Consider the following 19807-nt stretch of genomic DNA (forward strand, 5'->3'; position numbering starts at 1 on the left):
TCCGCCGTAAACCCGTAATCCGGAAGTTCACTCATCTAGAATCTGTATACACGGAACCGCCACATCTCAAGAATCCACCTCAGAATGAAAGGAATCCGCCTGAATTTCAATAAATAATTATCCATCGGCCGTACCCTCAAATTTAATTCCCAGTACTCTCACCCAGTGTGCACACAGGCATGAGGATAATGATATGTGTGTATTTCCCATGATCTTAGTCCCCCCTTATATTCGCCCCCTATGATTACAAGGTATCGGGGCATCAATAGCAAATATATATACGAAGGTACATTCCAATTCTTCCTTTCATCAGTCCTGAATGGTGTCTCAGCCATTTTTAATTCCACCCGCGCGACAGGGTGTGGTTGCCCCCCTCTACCCCCTATCCATCCCACTCTCATACGGATGAATGGTTTTAGCCATCTTATATTGAGCTATCAATGGTATAACCTGACATAACTTTAAACCCACACCCTTCATTCCTTCGTTCCTCCTTACTTCCCATTCTTTGCCCCGAAAAACCCTTTGATCCTCACCGCCATATGTCTCCATAACTACATGTTACCATTTTATATGGCTTCAAATACTGTACATACACCCGTCGTTATTCTATTTGAATTTTCATTATCTCAAAATAATGGAAAATAAAAATTTAATAATAATAAGTACTTTTATTCTTTTATTTGAAATAATTTGATTCCCACGGAGACGGGTAAAATGAGAATATAACAATTGTTAAATTACGAAATGAAGAACTGTCCTTAAGCGGCGCATCTGGACATTCTATATTGTTGAATCGCAAAGAGAAAGAAATAAAAGAGATGAAAGGGGGGAATAAAAAAGAAAATATGAGAAAAGTGGCAGTGGTGGAGATGGAGTCCGCGGGCCAGCAGTCGAGTCTGCATCGCGTCAAGCACATACAGAGCGAAAACCAGTCATAAACAAAGCCAATAAAATATTATATTCTCCACTGAGAAAAGAAGACGGCAGGAGGGCTGGGAGGAGGGGGCGGAAGAAAACGGAGGAAGTGGGAGGGGGAGGGAATGAGAGATTAAAAAAAAGGAATTCGCATACATGAAAGCATCGTCGATGGGGTGGGGGTTGGTAATAACAGCTACAACAGATAATTGCCAGAACGATTGAATTTCTATATTACCACGAAGCTCGAACCTAAGAGAGACTTATGGCCTTTTGGGTGATAACCGTGAAGCCTTGGGGGCATATATCATTTTTGATCGTTCGGTTTCTCAGGCATTGGATTTGCATGTATTGATGGTTGTTGAAGCCAAAACATTGCAGGAATGCATAAAAATGTTGAGCATTTGTTTCATACTATTGAGCATTCCTTGAAGTATTTGTTCCGATGCAATGGACTATTCAATTCAATTTATTATAAATTTATCAGCAATTTAAAAATATCAACTGAAGGTTTAATTATGACGAATTTCATAAATTTATAGCAGTTAGTTCCACTATATTATACAAATTGTAACATTTGCGTATTATCCGGGTTCAACTCAGAGGTGAAACTGTATCTTATTTTATCCGCTTTTAAAAACAGATACATAACATGGTTTAGACCCGGTTGCACCAGCTCCGGGTAACGAAAACGTCAGATAAGAAAAAATGTAAATTTGGATGTTCGATTGATTATTTTACCCGGAAGAGTATCTCAAATTTATCCCAGGAACAAAAAATAAAATTTAATCCCAAGGTTAAATCAGTGTTAATTCAAATGGGGCTACAGGATAAATAAAAAATTATTCTTCGGGTCAAATATTGAAAAATTATGACCCCTACGATATAATTGACCCCGAGGATAAATTTTACCCTGGGGTTTATTTGGATAACAGGGCTTGGTGCAATCGGGCCTTAATTAGATAAACTGTTCACTTTATTTTTATAAACCAATACACTTGAATTAGATTTAGACTAGGAAAATTGGAACTAGAGATTCTGTATTATTCGTTCGCGATGTCGATTGGAACTATATTTTTCTGTTCTGCATCATCTTTTTCAGTACACAGTTGACAACACTCCTGCAAGGAGCCTTATCTCCTATAGAACAATCCGTGTGCATAACCAAGGTTTTTCCTTTGCTTTCTATGCTCAAGTCCTTCTTCCTTTTATCATGAAGCATACATTTAATTTATTACTATATATACATTTACTTAGTTTGAAGCTTATTAAATAAGCTTTGAAATGAGATTTAATTTGCCCAATTGTGCTAATTTTTCATGAACTTATGAGAGTTTTAGGCAAAAATTGAATTTTCATGTTTTACTTGAAGAATTAACTTTGGTTGGATTTTTCGATGCTCCTGAGTGAACTAAGTAGGGATAACGGTGTATCATTTTGAAGAGCATTCACTATTCTTCAAAATGGTACATGATATATCTCATTTAATTCAATTTTCCGTAAGTTATTGTAGATTGACTTCATTTGATACATTATGTCAAACCTCGAAAAGAACTGTTTTTGTCATTTATGAAGGCTTTAGACTTAACCAGCGGGGATATATCATATGTCGATTTCAAGGTCTCGTCGAGTTCTTTAGATTAAGACCCCATATTATCCATTCCATCCACCAGATCATTTGTTACAACCGATAATGTAGCGATTTTAACATGTCACGTTTTCGAAATTTTCGTGGTTTTCCTTTTAATGACGAGATTTGGTCGGTTTCTGTTCAAACCCGTGGGGATGTCTTATGCTCAGATGAAAATATATTGTTACCTTGAAACTGACCAATCATCTGTTTGATTCAGGCCAATTTTCATTAACATATAGGAGTTTTTATCCAAAAATGGAATTCCACGATGTTCATTGTAAATTCAGTTTAGTTTCGATTTTTCTATAACTATTGGTCAAATGAATATAACTCTTCATACACCCTTTTGAAGGGTATTTGCTATTCTTCGAAATAATGCATGGCAACTTTGATTTAATGGAATTTTCATCAAGCTATAGCAGATTCTTTTCATTTTTTACAATATGTCACACCTTAAAAATGATAGTTTTTGCCATGTATCGAGGCTTTAGACTTGACCAGCGGAGATATATCATATCTCGATTTCAAGGTCTCCTCGAGTTCTTCAGACTAAGACCCCATATTATCTATTCCATCCACCAGATCAATTGATATAAGCGATAATGTAGCGATTTTAGCGTGTCACGTTTTGAAAATTTCCATGTTTCTCCTTCTAATGACGAGATTTGTTCGGTTTCTGTTCAAATCTATAGAGATATCTTATGCCCAGGTGAAAATATATTAAATTACCTTGAAATCGACCCGTGAATTATGTGATTAAGGCTAATTTTCCTCAGCAGATGGGAGTTTTCATTCAAAAATTGAATTTCATAATATTTATTGTAAATTCAGCTTGGTTTGGATTTTTCTATAACTATTGGTGAAGTGAATGAAACTATTCATATACCACTTTTCAACGTTCAACCTCTGTTTTTCATTTTTTCAAAAAAATTTAATCATTTGAATGATAAAAATCATGAAACGGTTGTATGAGAAATGATTTTCGAATTTATATGATTGCATCCCTCGCCTTCGACTCCGACTGTAAACACATCTTCGCCCGAAAAGTTTCTTTCAACATTTTTCATCTTTCAACTTTCATTTTTTCAAAAATAGTTTTCTCGAAAAAATGTTCAGAAACTGAGATTGATATTGCGCCTAAAATATACTCTTGGTCTATTCTATAAACTCTGAAGTGGATTTCACGCAGAAAAAAATGCCCTAACAACTTGCATATCCTCAAGGATAATCGGGCGAGGAGTAGGATATTCAAAAAATGCACCCAATTTTATGAAGATTTTTTCACGTATTATTGAATTTATTTAGACACCGTTTGCAAAATTTGAACAATCCCGGAAGCAGGGCAACAACAAAAATGATTTTTAAAGTTGCTATTTATAAATGAGGGTCAATGGGTCATCGATAATTTCAGTATTTTTTCCACATTGCCGACTGGTCGATAACGTAGGGGAAATGCACGAGTTATCGATGCTCCCTTTAACCTCATGTATAACAGCAATTTTAAAAAGCATTTTTCTTGTTGCCCTGCTTCTGGGCTTTCTCAAATTTTGCAAACGGTGTCTAAACGGATCCAATAATGTGTGAAAAAATCTTCATAACATTGGGTGCATTTTGTGAATTTCCTACTCCTCACCCGATTATCTTCAAGTCAAGAGTCGCCATCAATTTTTACTTCCGAATGAAAGCTTTGTAATCGTCCGATTTTCACATTCTCTAATTTTTATTGGAAATGATGTAGAATGGTCTGAAATGTAAAAATACGAAGCTTGGCGACCATGTCTGTATGTGAATATGTCCACCGCCACCTTCCCGATGGTCAATTTTTAGAAAATTGAGTAATTAAGTGGCTAAAATAATTCAAAAAAATTTTAAATTTTGTCAGATTTAGATCTTAATGAGGACTAACTTTGTGAACAATTTCAGCCCGATCAATCAAGTAGTTTTTGAGAAAAAGCGATTCGTTTTTAAATCGTTTTTCACGAATATCTTTAAAATTATTGGACGGATTTAGATTTTTTTTTTCAAAATATCCGTCTCGATGTCCTCTACCTAGATCAATCAATGTTCCATTCGGAAGTTTACTACCAATGGAATTGGTAGAAATGAAAAGAATAAAAAGACTGTTAACGCAAAAAGAAACGGTCGCATGCCTTCTGTCGAATAGACTCGAACCCCTGCTTGTTTTATCCGTTTTTATTGCTGGAGTTGTGTTTTGATTAATCAATTATTCATTTTTTTTCCATTTACTATCAATGACTGAATAAAATGTTTCACACCATTCGCACCATTCCACCAGTGTTTTTGAGCCAAACGACCGGTAAAGGAAGTGAGACAGTAGATATTAGAGGGGGGTTAAAGCGTGGCAATGAGTTACCGGGCGGTGACTATAACTCGGCACAGTGATATACGACTGTATCTCGGTACCATTTGGCAGACGTAGATATATTATTCGCATTCCGTCCACGACGTGAATTTATTTATTCTATAATTATCGCGTACTCATCGGTATACACTGATCGGTAAACTCGGACACTTCTCACACCGGATATACGATACGCGTGAAAAACCCCCACAAAATCACGAAAAAAATGAATTTCACCAAAAATATTCATCCCCAGATCGAATTTCTGACATCCCCTCACTCTACTTTTTCATCTCAATTGAAACTCTGATGATAATAATTTAAGAAGCATCCGGGCGTCGATGGTTTATGTAAAATCTCCATCCGGTGCATGTGCCCGGGCCAGACGAATTCGCCATGCTCTTCGGTGCATTAGTATTCCCGGCATTATGCCATTAACACGTCGAAACCCATCGTGCTAATACAGACAAGTTCACCCAGCTGTATATTTTCAGTATCAAAAGGTGTTCAATAAAACAAAAGAAAAAAATTGTAAACAAATGGAAAAATTTAAAACCTGAAAAGCCAAAAGAACATGGAAATTTTATTCGTTTATGTTGCGAGTTTTACGTGCGACATCATTTCACTCTCAGATTGCTAAATCGTCCGAGTGAAAACTCTCCTTCGAAGATATTCAAACGGTTTTAGAGTTGTGGGACCACATCGCAATGTGTCGCATTCAACCCAGAATTATTATCGTGTTTATGTTCTTGCCGGCGGCGCGCCAGCCGCAGTGTACCCCTTTCCCCTCTTCGCCCCTCCCCCCTGCCTCTCCCACCCCCATTTCACTACTCAGTTAAATTGAAATCCCGTTCACTCTCATTTCTTGTTTCCTGAGAAAATAATATTTCAATATGCTCGTGGAATCCCAAGAATTTTAGCAAAGAATCGTGATGGAAGATTGGTTTGAGTAGGCATATTAGTGTGGATAACCCGAGGGGGAAAACTGTGCATGTGGGGGAGGGGGAATGAAAGAAGGGGTTACGGATATAGGAAGAAGGTTTGAAGAAGTAATGGCAGCGGGGGTATGACCAATCAATTACTAGTAGTGCAGAGCGCGTACAAGAGGGCCCCCCACACACTCCAAGCACCAATATTACCAGGGCGACCATTACCTTTCGCCTTCGCTACACCTTGGCCATGGGAGATGCATCCATAGTGCCTAGGTATGTGGATTGCCCACCCGCGGTGATCATCACTTCTGAAACAAAAAAGTTTTTTCTTTCTTTCTTCGTTTAATAAACCAACGTAATTTTTATGGTTACTGAAAAACGGCTGTTATTTAGATTTGTGGGGATTATTTAGTGAGGAACATGGGAAAATTTCTCAGCTGTAGTCATGAATTATATATGCAGAAAAATGTATGAAAATGTAACAAAAGTTGGTTCTTTTTTCTTTTCAAATTTCTCGTAAAATTTCAATGGTGCGGAGAAGTTTTCGACCGAATTTTTAGATTGCTTCGTAGTTATTGGCCTGTGCGGTCATTAGTTGGTTCAGAGATGATGAAATTTAGGATGTCCAAGTGATAAAAGTTGATCAAGTCATTTGGATTAGTCTCCCTTTGCGGGGTTGTCTTCAGGGGCATACTTTATTTATTTCTACAAATAAACCAACTCAAACTAAATAATAAAAAGTCGAAAAACATAATATATACAGAAACTGAAAAAATCGCAAAACCATATTACCTAAAAGGTAAGTGTCAATATGTTGCTCCTTACCACTGACATTAACTCCGTACACCCACTGTTAAAAATTTTCATCTGAATTTTCCGCGTGAACTCCCGAAAATTTTTATCATGTTTAATTTTCACTCAAATTTTTTGGACATGTTGTCGTTGAAAAATCAAATATTTCATCGATTTTCTTCGAATTATCCGAAAATCAATAAAATACTCGATTTTTCAGTTCAATTATTCCATGAAAATTCGGTAAAATCAGGAAAATTCAGGTAAAAAATTTACGTTTCACAGAAAATTCAACCAAGTTGAGAAATTTCCATCTCACTTCCGCTGAAAAGTCACGAATTTCCTTCAATTCTACCTAACACTTGAAATTTCACAAACATTATTACCCTGAATCGGATTCAATGTCACTTTCATGGGAACTACTATCATATTTTCCATGAAATTTCGAAAAAATTCTAACAGTGCATGACAAGTTTAACCTAAAAAAAAACACATCAATATTGAATTGAAAGAATTTCTAGATAAAATAAAAAGGGAGGCGAGCCTTAGACCCAGATATCACAGAAACATTAGAGATATTGCACAACCAGAAGCATCCAGGTGTCAGAACGACAATTACTTTATGTAAATAGAAAAATTATAAAGTAAACAAATGACACACTACCTTTTATGGTACGCTCCACTAGTTAATGGGCTAGTTATAATCTCGGGAATAAAGTTCCACTCTGATGTTATAAGTCGACAGCGCAAAAAATTCAAAGAGAGACCGTTTAATACGAACTATCATTATCTAATCAACGGATTGTATGTCGCAGAAAGGTTTTTGACCTCAGTTCCGAAATTAATACTGGAATCTAAGAGTTTTTTAAGTGGAATATTTCTTCAATGTTCCTCTTCGACTAAAATTTCAATGGAATACAATACAATTCACGATTATTTTCCTCTCATTATTTGAAAATTATTTTCATCACGAATTGTAAATGCACTGCGGCCTCCTCCCTCTCTCAATTTATAATTTTCCATACGATACACCTCTTGGTAGACTGATCCCGGACCCACGATCTCCGATTTATCAATTTCTCCCCCCATCTCCCCCACGTGCACATCCTCGATACTAACATTTCACTTTGTACTCAATTTCGTTCCACTTAACTGGTTATATGTTTGCACCAGTCGATTTACAGTCTGAGTATAATTTCCACAATAATGTCATGGTTGGTTAACTCCAATACCAATTGCTTGTCCCATCAAGCTCTTCAAACTATTCCGCATTCACGTGAAACACACAAGACACAAAAAAGAGGTGTTCGCCCTCCGTAAACTCTGGGTAATATTTTTTAATAATGTGTTTTACATGACATTTGTTGTTTCACTTTGTGGTCACGCCTCGGTCACGGTTTAGTAGCTTTCGAACGCGGGTGAATAAATCTCGCGGGAGAGAGAGAGCCCACCGCTTCGTGAAAAACCGAGGAATGGAGCACGAGGGGCACAACAGTTCAGTAAACAACAAACGAGTTTGCGCCGTTTTATCGCATCTCAGAACTGATACAACTTGAAAATTCACAAAGTCCCGGGAAAAGACGGTTAATCTATTTCGGTCATTTTTCATTACCGCGCAATAGCCCCTCGATAAATCATATTAAACACGATGTTAGTGTCGACGATACGTATGTGCATGTGTGAGAGGTATATGCCGTAGCGAGTACGGCTCAGAGCCCGCAGAAATTTGCCTTTAAATCATTGGTTACCATGGCATAACGCATTGGGAGGATCAAAGAGTCCACAGAGGAAATTTTAAGTTTCTCATTTCCTTCTTGTTATTTCATTCATTCTTTTCCCATTATTCATTATTATCTTTCCGGTTATATTTTCATTCATAATATATCTCTCCCTTCATTTATTGTTTATTTTTACACCAAATGAAGATGTCTCCTGCCGCATGGGAATGAATGCTTTTGAATGGTACCATATTGTTAATTCTAGGAAAGTGCGTCTCTTTGATTTTCCGTTCATAAAGACATAAACGAAAAGATCAAGAATGATTTGAAGATGCATGCGAAGAAACGTAGCTTTATTCGGGATGCGGTTGCACGCGTGAATGCTCGCTTGACTCTTGGTAATGTTTACTACTCGGAGAAACCTCAACTATATGCACATTCACACACTTGTACAACGGTGCGGTGAATATAAGGGAAGAAGGAGTGCAATGAGTTGAAGAGGAGCGACAGCGGGGAGGAGGAGTGGGTAAGATAGAATAAAGTTAAAGTACGCCAGCACCTGTTTCTCGGTCCATCATGCGGCGTGTCACCCACGCTACTTTACTGCACCGCGAACCGTGTTATGCATGCCACGAGACAAGGCATACTCGCGCCCCCACCTCCCTCCTGGTAACTGCCTATATGTGAATGCGTTAGGGATCTATGGGTGGGATTTTGGATGCTTGCAGGGTTATAATCGAGAGATACGCCTGCAAGTCCCCTCGGTCCTCCGTATAAGAAACAGTTTGCGCCTATTTATTCACCCAGAATTTTGTTTATTCTTATTCTTCAGCGTCTGGGGGGGGATTTTGAAACAGGTCTGCCATCCATCGGTCATCATTCGTCCGCTTCGTTTTATCACAGTAGTTGAAATGTAACATAGAGATACTGAGAGACACAGTTGCGTTCAACGTCAGGATAAATGACAAACAGATGAAAATTTTGGATGAAAATGAGAAAATTTGGAACCCCAGAGTTTAGTTCTCGGCCACAATATCTTTTAGTTGTCAATCGTAATCATTAATGAGTATGTGACTTATTTCCTATCAAAATGACATATTTAGTTTATGTTATTTGATGAAGAATCTACATAATTTGAAAAATATTATTCACATTAGTTGATTTATAGTGAATTTCACAAAGCATTAACCTCATTTATGACTATTCAACCAATTGCAACATTTGAATATTTCCCCGGTTAAAAATCTAGACAAATCCAGTAGGACCACTTCTCAAACTTTAAGCACTATCAACGGCATAAAATGACGTTAGTACTTCAAAATGTTCTTAATAAAACAGGTCCCACAATCGATAACAAAGAGAATGCTGTTTATTATTTAAACATATTTTCGTACACTGATAGAACGGTTTAGTCGAACCAAACGAGACTTTTTAACTATTACTACGATTCGTTGACTATTAACGAATCGCGGTAACAGTTAAGAAGCCTTGTTTGGTGCAGCTGAATCGTTCCACCTTTTCTATCAGTGTACAGTAACGAGATAGGGATATTTCAATATGTCACAATATGTAACCATTTGCACCGAATACCACAGGGACCGCCTCCGTAAGTTTGAGACTCATTAATATGAACAAAAACAGTCGGATTTCAGACAACTGAAGTAGAAATCGTTCCGCAATCATTAACGAGTAGAATGACAAAGGAAAAAATGGATAGTACTTGTCCATGAGTCTACCGAAACGCACAAAACGTTCCCTCTGTTCTATTCTCAATTGATGAATTTGCCGTTAAAATACTCAAGTGAATTTAAATAGACCTTTTAATCCAATATAACTTCAAGCACACATCAAATTATTTTCACACGATTACTTAATTAAATTAATCTCTCTCGCATAAGCTTTAAATAAGAAAATTAATAATATTAAAGCAAAAAAATTACTGGAATTGTGCCCCATGAAACGCACAAGAATGCAAAATTGTCAAACAAACTAAGGATATTAATCCAATTGTAATCTTATATTTCCCAGTAAAGAAATTGAAGTCAAACAGATTAAGGATGTTTAGCCAGTGACGGAAAATGGTTGATAAATGTGTTTTTTTTCATAGTCAAGGAAAATTCTGTAATTTTTTCGGCTGACAGCAAAACATTTAAAACTAACTTTTCTAAGGTTAAAACGTTATGAAACGCTCTTATGAAATTTATATACAAATTGATAATTCACCTACTAGAAGACTCTAAAAATAGAACGTAATGTATAAAATCATACTGAATCCAATGGCCAGAGAAAATTCTGGAGTACCCAGGCAAAAAAAGCAAATATTTGAATGATTCTATCCTATACAAGCGCACGTTAGCGCATGCATTTGGTGCATTTTGTCTATTTCATTTCTAAATAATGAACATGGGTTGGTGGATTGAAATTTGTATCAAAATCAAAGGAATATTTTCATCTCTCAGTTTAATAAAATCTTTTTTTTTTAAGTACTTGCGATTTTGGATAAACATCTTTAATAACCCATTTTCAATGTATAACAATTCAGAAAAAAAGCATTACATCAGTCATAATGTACACTGAGTGATGTTAATTGTTAGCTCAGAGCATCGCTGAGTCGATCCACAATTGATTCCTAATGAGGAAAATGAATGAACTGTCCATTCCTAATTATTGAAGATTAATATTAATGAATATTAATAAACAGTTTTTGGCAGTGGAAAATACCGATGTTATTTGTATCAAAACGCCTTCGACCCAGATGCATACGAAAACACAAGTTGTCCATATTCCTAATGGTACAATCACAGTCTGTTAAGTACACACAGCTCTTATCGCAGCTCCCAACGTATGAATATTCTATGTCGCTTAAGTATAGGCTACGTGCTTGACATAACACTCGTATATGCTCCTTGCAANTTGCAACACGGTTGAATATGAGAAGGGGGGGGGGGGGCTGAGAGGAGAGAGGGTAAGGGCTCACAAGTTGGTTGCAGGAAGGATACAGAGAGGTGGGAAGGGGGAGGTGTGCGTGAGAGTGCGGCTACATGTGGCTCCATCGGGTGTGGGTGCCTCTGCGAAATGATTAATTATTACCTATGGCATTGGAACCCCCTTCGGGCTCAATCCTTGCAGAGGCAATACTCGGCTATATCAAGGACACGTACCAGTGTTACTTCGGACGCTAATAGCTTCGTAATAATTCTGATTTATGCAGTTGTAAGTAGGCGTTGTGGAAAATTATCGCAGATCATTGTTGATGATGGAAACAATTAGATCAGATCTGATTAATGTCGATTTAATCAGTTGTATTACGGGAGGCGATGGCTGTACCGCTCACCAGCCAATACCGGTCACCTGATTTTCTCCACAACCACTTACTTTTCTCACACTATCTCTCAATCAATCTGAGAACTCTACTATCAGTACTTAATTCTCACAAATTTTGTTGTTTTTTCATCCCTTTAAATGACAAAAATAGCACGCCATGATTTTCAGGATCTTACGATGGGATTTTCCTGAACCAGTACGCTAGGTTTTTCACTAGCATAGCATTACCATTACATAAAATTATGATCAATCGTTTTGTAATTCTTTTTCACATCATTTGGCACCGAAATTATCTTTTTTCATCTTTTAATTAGTAATCGAAGAATGTTTTCTCAAACTCGGAGGATGTCTCCAATACCGCTCATCCAATGTGACTTATATCGCGCGGTTTGAGGCCAATACCGTTCCGTGTCTGACAGCCCACGTATGCAATTGCTTATGGCTGAACAAAATTATGTGTCAACATATCAGTCATTCCTCTTGCCAAACTCTATTTTAAGATATATTTTCGGATTATAAAAGAAGAATCTGAAAATGAGAATGGCTGTGATATTGTCTATAAGCCGTTAATACATTGTTTGAGAGATTAGGTGAATCGTTCAGATGGTTATATTTACATCCATGTTTTCAGAAATAGTATATTACGCAACAAGTGCGTAATGGGTTTCGTATACTATTTTATGTCATAGGGCCCAGCCCTCGCTTCGCTCGGTAGAATCGCGTGATTCTGGACACCTATGACATAAAAGATTTTAATGGAGCGATGGGTACAGTGAAGAAAGGCTTGTCGTTACATAAAGCTACAAAATGTTCCAAGTGCCTTGTGTATTGCAATTTATCTAATAATATCTGAATTCCATTCGTTTTATTGAATTGTGCAATATCGAAGATTTTTCTATTTTGATTTTTCTGTAGGAATCAGACCGAACGGTATTAGCTGTACGCGGCTAGTACCACTTACTCAGCTCTCGTCTGCTTTTTTTGATAATTTATCGGAATTGAAACAAGGCTTGAGGATCCAGGACTTCTAAATGTCTAGCTGAATAACCAAAGAATGCTATGCGATTGTAATTTTTGTTCAAAATCATGGTTTGGGAGGCGAAAATGATCGTTTTCCAGGCACCACTGCCTCGAATATTTATTCAATCAGGGGATTGAGGAGAGTAGTAAGGCAAAGTCTTGCAGGGACGAGAGTGTGATTATGAGTTTTTTTTATCAATTGAAACTTTGTTGTTTATGTTTGGGAATTAATTCGTAAATATATGAACTGTTGAAAAAAATTGAAAAAAATTGAAATTTCTTGGACATTTTGCTCGGAATTTTCAGGATTGGGATATTAAATTTGATTTGATGGAGAGAGAGAGGCTTAATAATTCACTGAAAACTTGACGACATTTCACACTTTTTGCGAAAGCAGTAGGAAAATAACAGTTCTCCAACTTGATTTTTCAATTAAAACATGAATATTTAGTGCCATATTATACAGAACATATTTACCTAAATTTTTATGATTTCTATCAATTTACATAAAATAATTGAGCTGAAATTTGCAGTTTCCATTGATTTTTTCATTAAATTATGAATTTTCATCAAGTAAATTCCTTGCAATCTCAGTGGAACTGTCACTCGACAAAAATTTCCGAGGAAAGCACCGTAATTTGAAAAAAAAAATTTCAACAATATAAGAACAATCCTCCAAGTTCCTTTCTCAAACAATTTTTCTGATGAGTTCACTTCTCCTTTTTCCAATTCCCATTATTTAACATGTCAATGGTTGAGTATCTGAGACACTTCGTATCACCGGTAGTTACTCATCGACAAGCAATTTATCAAACCCAGCGAATCCTCCCCCTCCCGCCGCATCGTCTTGCGAATGCCATGCATCCCCATACTTACTATGCACCGATCCACCACTCACCCGTCACCAGACAATCACATATAATTACCCCAAGCGGATCGATTAATTACCAAAGGAGTGGGGGGCGCCCATATGTTTCTCCGTATGTACGCATCACTATTCAGTTGATAGTAACTCCGGTTCAATGCAGCAGTCCGTCAAGTAACTCGTAGCAATCGCTTGATCATCATTAATTGATCCCCGACCATCGATCATTCTAGACATTGCCACTCTCCATTGATTCAGAACGCAGTAGTTAAAACACTTAATCACACATACGTGTGTATGCGAGGGTATACGTTACTTGCCGTTCGCATTCAGGATAAATGAAAACTCTAAACTCGGAGTCATATCCCCCCGACTTAGGCAAATATACTAAGTATATGTATCACGTACCGACGGATGAGTTGATCCTCCAGGATTTAAGTCTCGAGCTCACCCCCCATCAATGTCATCTCCTCGTTGAGCTCCCCCAGCCCCTCCACCCACTGCTTGTCCCCCTCGCAGCCCCTTTCCCGAGACTTATCGGACGTTGCAGCCTGAATTCTGGGGCCCAAATGTATTTGCCCTCTTGCCATTTCTACTCATCTCTTTACCTCATAGTATTCAGCATACGTTGGATTTTCACGTCTGAATCGCTGCGACATCGTCAAGTGAATGGAGGTAGGTGTGAGGGAAGGGGCAGTTAACGAAAATCACCGGGACAGTTGAGATAACCCGAAGAAACAAACGTCCCTGTTTTCACAATTACATTCATACTTAGTAATACATGGAGAGAGAGCGAGAGAGAGACACCCGGTGGATTGCTAATTCTCACATACGCTACAACGGGCTTGTTTTCTTGCTCGCTCACTCACACGGAAAACTCATGTGTGCATCTCATCTTGGATGGGCTCTAAATTCATTTACTGAAGCATTACTGAAGACTTATAACAACAAACAATCATCCTAAACTGACGTTAAACTGGTAAGTGAAGTTATATTTTGGTTGAAATGTGTATAATAATCTTTTTGCCTGTTCATACTTTCTTCGTTTCTATTTCTGTTTATGAACCTCGGACTGCTGTGGGATTTTAACACTTGTGGGTCTTGACGTTTGAAGGCTCTTCAGGGACAGATTTCTCAAAACCCTGGACCATTTCCGCTCTCGTTTACTGTCGTGTTGCAAGACGGATTATTGTCATTCATAGACATGTAAATTATGCGTAGCGATATAAATGTCAATAATGGTAGACGCAGGCAGAGATGAGGAAGAGAGGAAAATATTGGGGTTGAATTGTATTCACATGGATGATATTGGTGGCACACACACGTCGTTCAATGAGCACCGGTGCGCGAAGTTTTGAGGCTTCATGGTGGCAAGGAAGGGACCTGGGTCGGTCTCGGACCAAAGTGAAATCATTAGTTTGCTTAAATCAATGCGCGCGTAAACGTCCGAGTTATTTATGTCCCGTCATTACGCGAGACGTTCTCCTCACCTTCGTCTTCTGCGTCTCTCTGACTCTACTACTGACATCAATCCCCCTCCTCTCCGAGCATCCTTTGGTTTTCGATTGTATTCTGACCGGTGGGAGGTGACGGTACAATTGTTATTCACAACTGAAGGGACTCGAAAAAGAATTTAGACGAGAATTTGGATGAAAGTTTAGAGATCCATCAGTAGCTGTTCGACATTCTGATGTCACCTGTGGTCCTTCCATCGACCACTCGCAAATTCATTTACTGAAGCATTACTGAAGACTTATAACCACAAACAATCATCCTAAACTGACATGAATTTGAATGAAAATTTAGAGATTCTTCGGTAGCTGATCGGTACTCTCATATTGCCTGTCGTCCTCCCATCGACCACTCGCAAATTCATTGACTGAAGCATTACTGAAAGCTTATAAAAACAAAAAATCATCCTGATCAAAAGTTGAACTCCTAAGTGAAGTTGTATTTTGGTTGAAATGTGTATAATAATCTTTTTGCCTATTCATCCTTTCATCATTTCTATTCCTGGTTATGAATCTCCGACTGTATTCGGATTGTATTCTAACCGGTGGGAGGTGACGGTACAATTGTTATTCACAGCTGAAGGACCTCGAGAAAGAATTTAAACGATAATTTGGATGAACATTTGGAGATCCTTCAGTAGCTGATCGGCATTCTGATGTCGCCTGTGGTCCTTCCATCGACCACTCGCAAAATCCGTTGATGGACAAAACAACTAACAGGATTGATGAAGGATCCTTGGAGCAAGATGATCTAAAACCGGGACACCAAACCTGATCACTTCGATCCGTCCTGTCGCTTCGATTATCTCATCCAGTCGCATCGAACGCGCTGGACCATGCCCGATAATCCCATCGGTATGTATCGAAGATTTAAGAAATTTATCTTGTCATTCTCTTCATATCCCACCACCCCTGACATTTTCATCGTTCTTATTTCAATGTTTTCAGCCAGGTGCCGAGTTCACGAGTTGAAAGCGCTCCCTCCCGCATCCAAGAGTATCCCCGTCCGATAATCAGGACGTAGGGGAATGGCAGGATGCCAGGATAGCAGTCAGCTTCGAAGTCACGTACGGTAACAAATGATTGCAGTGAGACTGACCGAAGAGTAAGCATGAAGGCGTGCGCACATCAAGCAAACTTCACCACCATACCCAGCTCACCATCCCGAGTGAGATCCGTTGGTGGTCCCGTGAGGTTTAAAACGCGGACGTTGGATCGTTTGTCAAGTCGTCGATGTGTGCCGATCCCGTGCTCACGATTACCATATTTTAACGCCAGCGTTATTGGACCAGCACAACGGCTACCGGAATCTTAAAAGGTCTCCACCTCCTCCTGGAGTTGCTCGTGGTAACATATCGCTGGTAGGCACGAGAGATCCATCGTTTTAATGTTAAGAATTATTAATAAATGAGCTGCGTGTATCTGCTGTGGCAATCGATGTCTTCCACAGACTGGTTGATATTCAATCCTTTTGAATTCCGAGTGATTTCGAAGAAGCTCATTTTTGACTGTCGATTTATCGATTTCGTAAAATCGTCATCAATCACTCCGATAACTGGATGTTTGGGACCACTAATTAGAAACAAATTTGAGTTATTTCGTCGTTTTGTCGGAGTTAATGGATTTGCCGGTGACCAGTGGGCTGGGATTTGTGGATGGTGAATGAATGTATTCTCGATTTCCGGCCTGTGCAGTGGCACTTTTGGCCCAGCGTGAGTAGTCAATTTCCTTTCAGCAGAGCCGTGACATCGGGCCAGACGACGAGATCATTTATAACCGCTTGCTAATAGATCCCTCCGGGGCTTCAAACTGGACGTAGGTTTTACAGATTTTCGTCGACATTTTGGTAGACATCGGTGAGCAGTGTCCCTATTTTCCGCGACTAATGGTTCTCGACAGGTTCAATGGTTTCAGTGTCCTTTCTTCACACCTCGATTCGAAGTCATTTGAGGGCCCCTCTAATTGATGATCCACCTTAAAAATTTGTCAATGTCTCGTTGCGTGATCCGGTGCTTGCTGAATGATTAATTATCTCATTGATTCAATGTTTGGATTTTTCAACTCGCCATACTTGAACCGATTGTATATTCTCGGTTCTTTCACTGAGTACTCTGAAGGGATTGTTCAAGTGGGCTTTGGTAAATTCGTGAGAGACGTCGATACTCGAGTGTAGTACTTCGAAAGATGAATCTTCAATTCTTGTTTCTTCGGAACTCAGATCGGTGGCCTCAAGTGCCTATACAGAAAACCTTATGCCCCACACCGCAGGCCCGGTGGTCACGGCTCTGGTGGTCCTTCGAGATATTCTTTCCACTCGAAATTACTCGTCCCCAGTACTTTCTCAAGTGGAAATCGACGAAGCACTCTTGGCCTGTCTGCAATCAATGAATTTCGATGCGCAGTTTGTATTTTTCTTCCCCTCTCATTAGGACTGTTTTATTCATCCCAAGTTTTCTCTCCATTGACAAACAATAATGCTGCATCATCGATTGCTCAGTGGGTGGAGTTTTTTTCAAGGTCTTGAGAAACGAAGCGTAGGAAATCAATCGATGACGTCTGCGGTAAATTAACGATTATTCGGTATTTATCATGGCCCGAATCGTCAATTTCATGCTTCAATGATAGGAAGAAACTTCAAAGCCGAACCGTCCCGGTATTCCTAATGCATTCGATAATCAATGAACATATATCATCACCGAAAAAAAATCAAAGAGGGTCAAATACACTGCTACTGTTACCATAACATTATCCGCCGGACATTATCCGTCATTATAATGATTACTAGACTCGCTACCGGTAATAAAGGTTGATTGGCCCATGGAGAAATCCTTATGACAGAGGAATATACAAACTAAATTCAACTGTTCCTCTCTGTTGCTCCAACTGAATTGAAAAATCTTTAATATCATCATAGGTAAACTCCAGGGGCGCCTCTCATTCACTCAGTCTTCCAATCTTTCGTCCGTCTAATTGCATTTCCCCAAACCAAACTGCAATTATCGATAATGACTGTGAATCTTCTGGCTACCGTTGTTATCGTCAATATCCAGTCTCGACAGTTTATAGAAAAGGAAGAGAAAATAACAATCACATTGGTTGCATCCACCGATCCGCTGCAGCTCCCCGATGTCCACAGGAGCCTCGTCATTTTCAGCCATTTATTCAAGCTGCTGATGCCCCTGAACTTTGCTTCGTCACTATTTTGTTTATTCACTGTCACGAATCTTATTCAGGATTCACCACTTGGTTCTTGCCTTTATCTCACGTGGGCGAGAAGCCATGACTCGACTAATCGCTCGTCAACCCGGTACCATCACGCTTGAAATCTTGTTATCGATGGTGATCACCTTTCCTCACGTTGTATTTAAGGAGCGTTTATTGTGAAGATTGAATCTTGGCGACGTTGACAAATCATCTAAATGGAAATTTTGGTGATTTTTTGAATATGAAGGGAGACTCAGCCCGGGAATTTTTTTTTTCGTTTTTTGAGGAAAATTTTTTGAAATGACTGCGTTTTGCTTGTTTTTTCGTTGAAAAATTTGATTCTGTAAATAGAAATTATGTCCGACGTTTTAAAATTACAGAATTAATTTTTAGTAATCGAAAATTTGACCCAAGACAAATCCCCAACGTATAAATTCTTCAAATAGTGTTTTAAAGATAATCACCAATTTTTACTCCTTAATTATGGAAAATTGTTAAGATTTAGGAATGTATTCGTTTATTAGAATTTCTAGTAATATCTCAAAACAATTTTTTTGTTTGAATATTATGTATAAACTTCATTTATATAATATATGATAACGGCATTTAATAGGTCTCACAGACCTATCTATCACAGAATCTACATGTCGCTTGCGACAGAGGATCTCCCAAATGAGAATTGATGGATTTTTCCTGTATCGTTTCATTCATTTTCTGTTCTTTTCGCCGAAATTTCATCCTTCCGCTTCATAAGACATTTACGAGAGTGATATCGGTTCATTGAAAATATGCAATTCAATAGCGAAGCGCTACAACGGTTTAATTCGATTTTGATTATTTTCCAGTTTTCAAAGAATATCTCAGACCTTTTTTATAGCACTCAATTCGTTCTGCAAAAAAGGTCTGTTTGAAACGTAGCTATTATTCTATCATTTTAGCGTTCAAAAAATTCGGTAATACTCGAAATTAATCAGGCCACTTCGCGTCAACAGTTACCGGTCAGCAAATCACCCAGAAAGGACTTTTCAGTATCAATCTAGCCATCAAAGTGTATCAATCTATTCCTCAAGGAGTGTACATCGGTAGTCATAGAGTCACTGTATAAGGCGTAGCGTTTGAGATGTCGCGTCTCAACATGTAAAAGCGTAATAGTTCAGTTGTTAGCTAGTCTCTCAACTTAACAGCAAATGTAATAGATTAGAATATCAGGAATAGAGTAGAATCAACGCGAATTCAGTACATCAGCAAGAGTTATAGTTTATCAACGTATAATTAGTAAATCATCATTGAGTTATCAACGTGTTAGAACAGCATTAAGAAGGCGCGCGGCGCCGCCTCTCAACGTGTAAAGTATATTACCATATTTAAATTCAAACGTTAAAGTAATTATCAAAAATAATTAGCACAGACAGTTTATCAGCGAATTTTTAGTGGTTTGTCAACTCAGTAACTCAACCCGTGAAAGAGACTGAATTAAGTGTATATATTTAATCAACGAAGGGGTTCGATTCCAATAATAAATAGTGTA

The sequence above is a fragment of the Diachasma alloeum genome, unplaced genomic scaffold (genome assembly GCF_001412515.2).
Source record: "Diachasma alloeum isolate Michigan unplaced genomic scaffold, Dall2.0 Dall_scaffold_00296, whole genome shotgun sequence".
Classification (NCBI taxonomy): Eukaryota; Metazoa; Arthropoda; class Insecta; order Hymenoptera; family Braconidae; genus Diachasma; species Diachasma alloeum.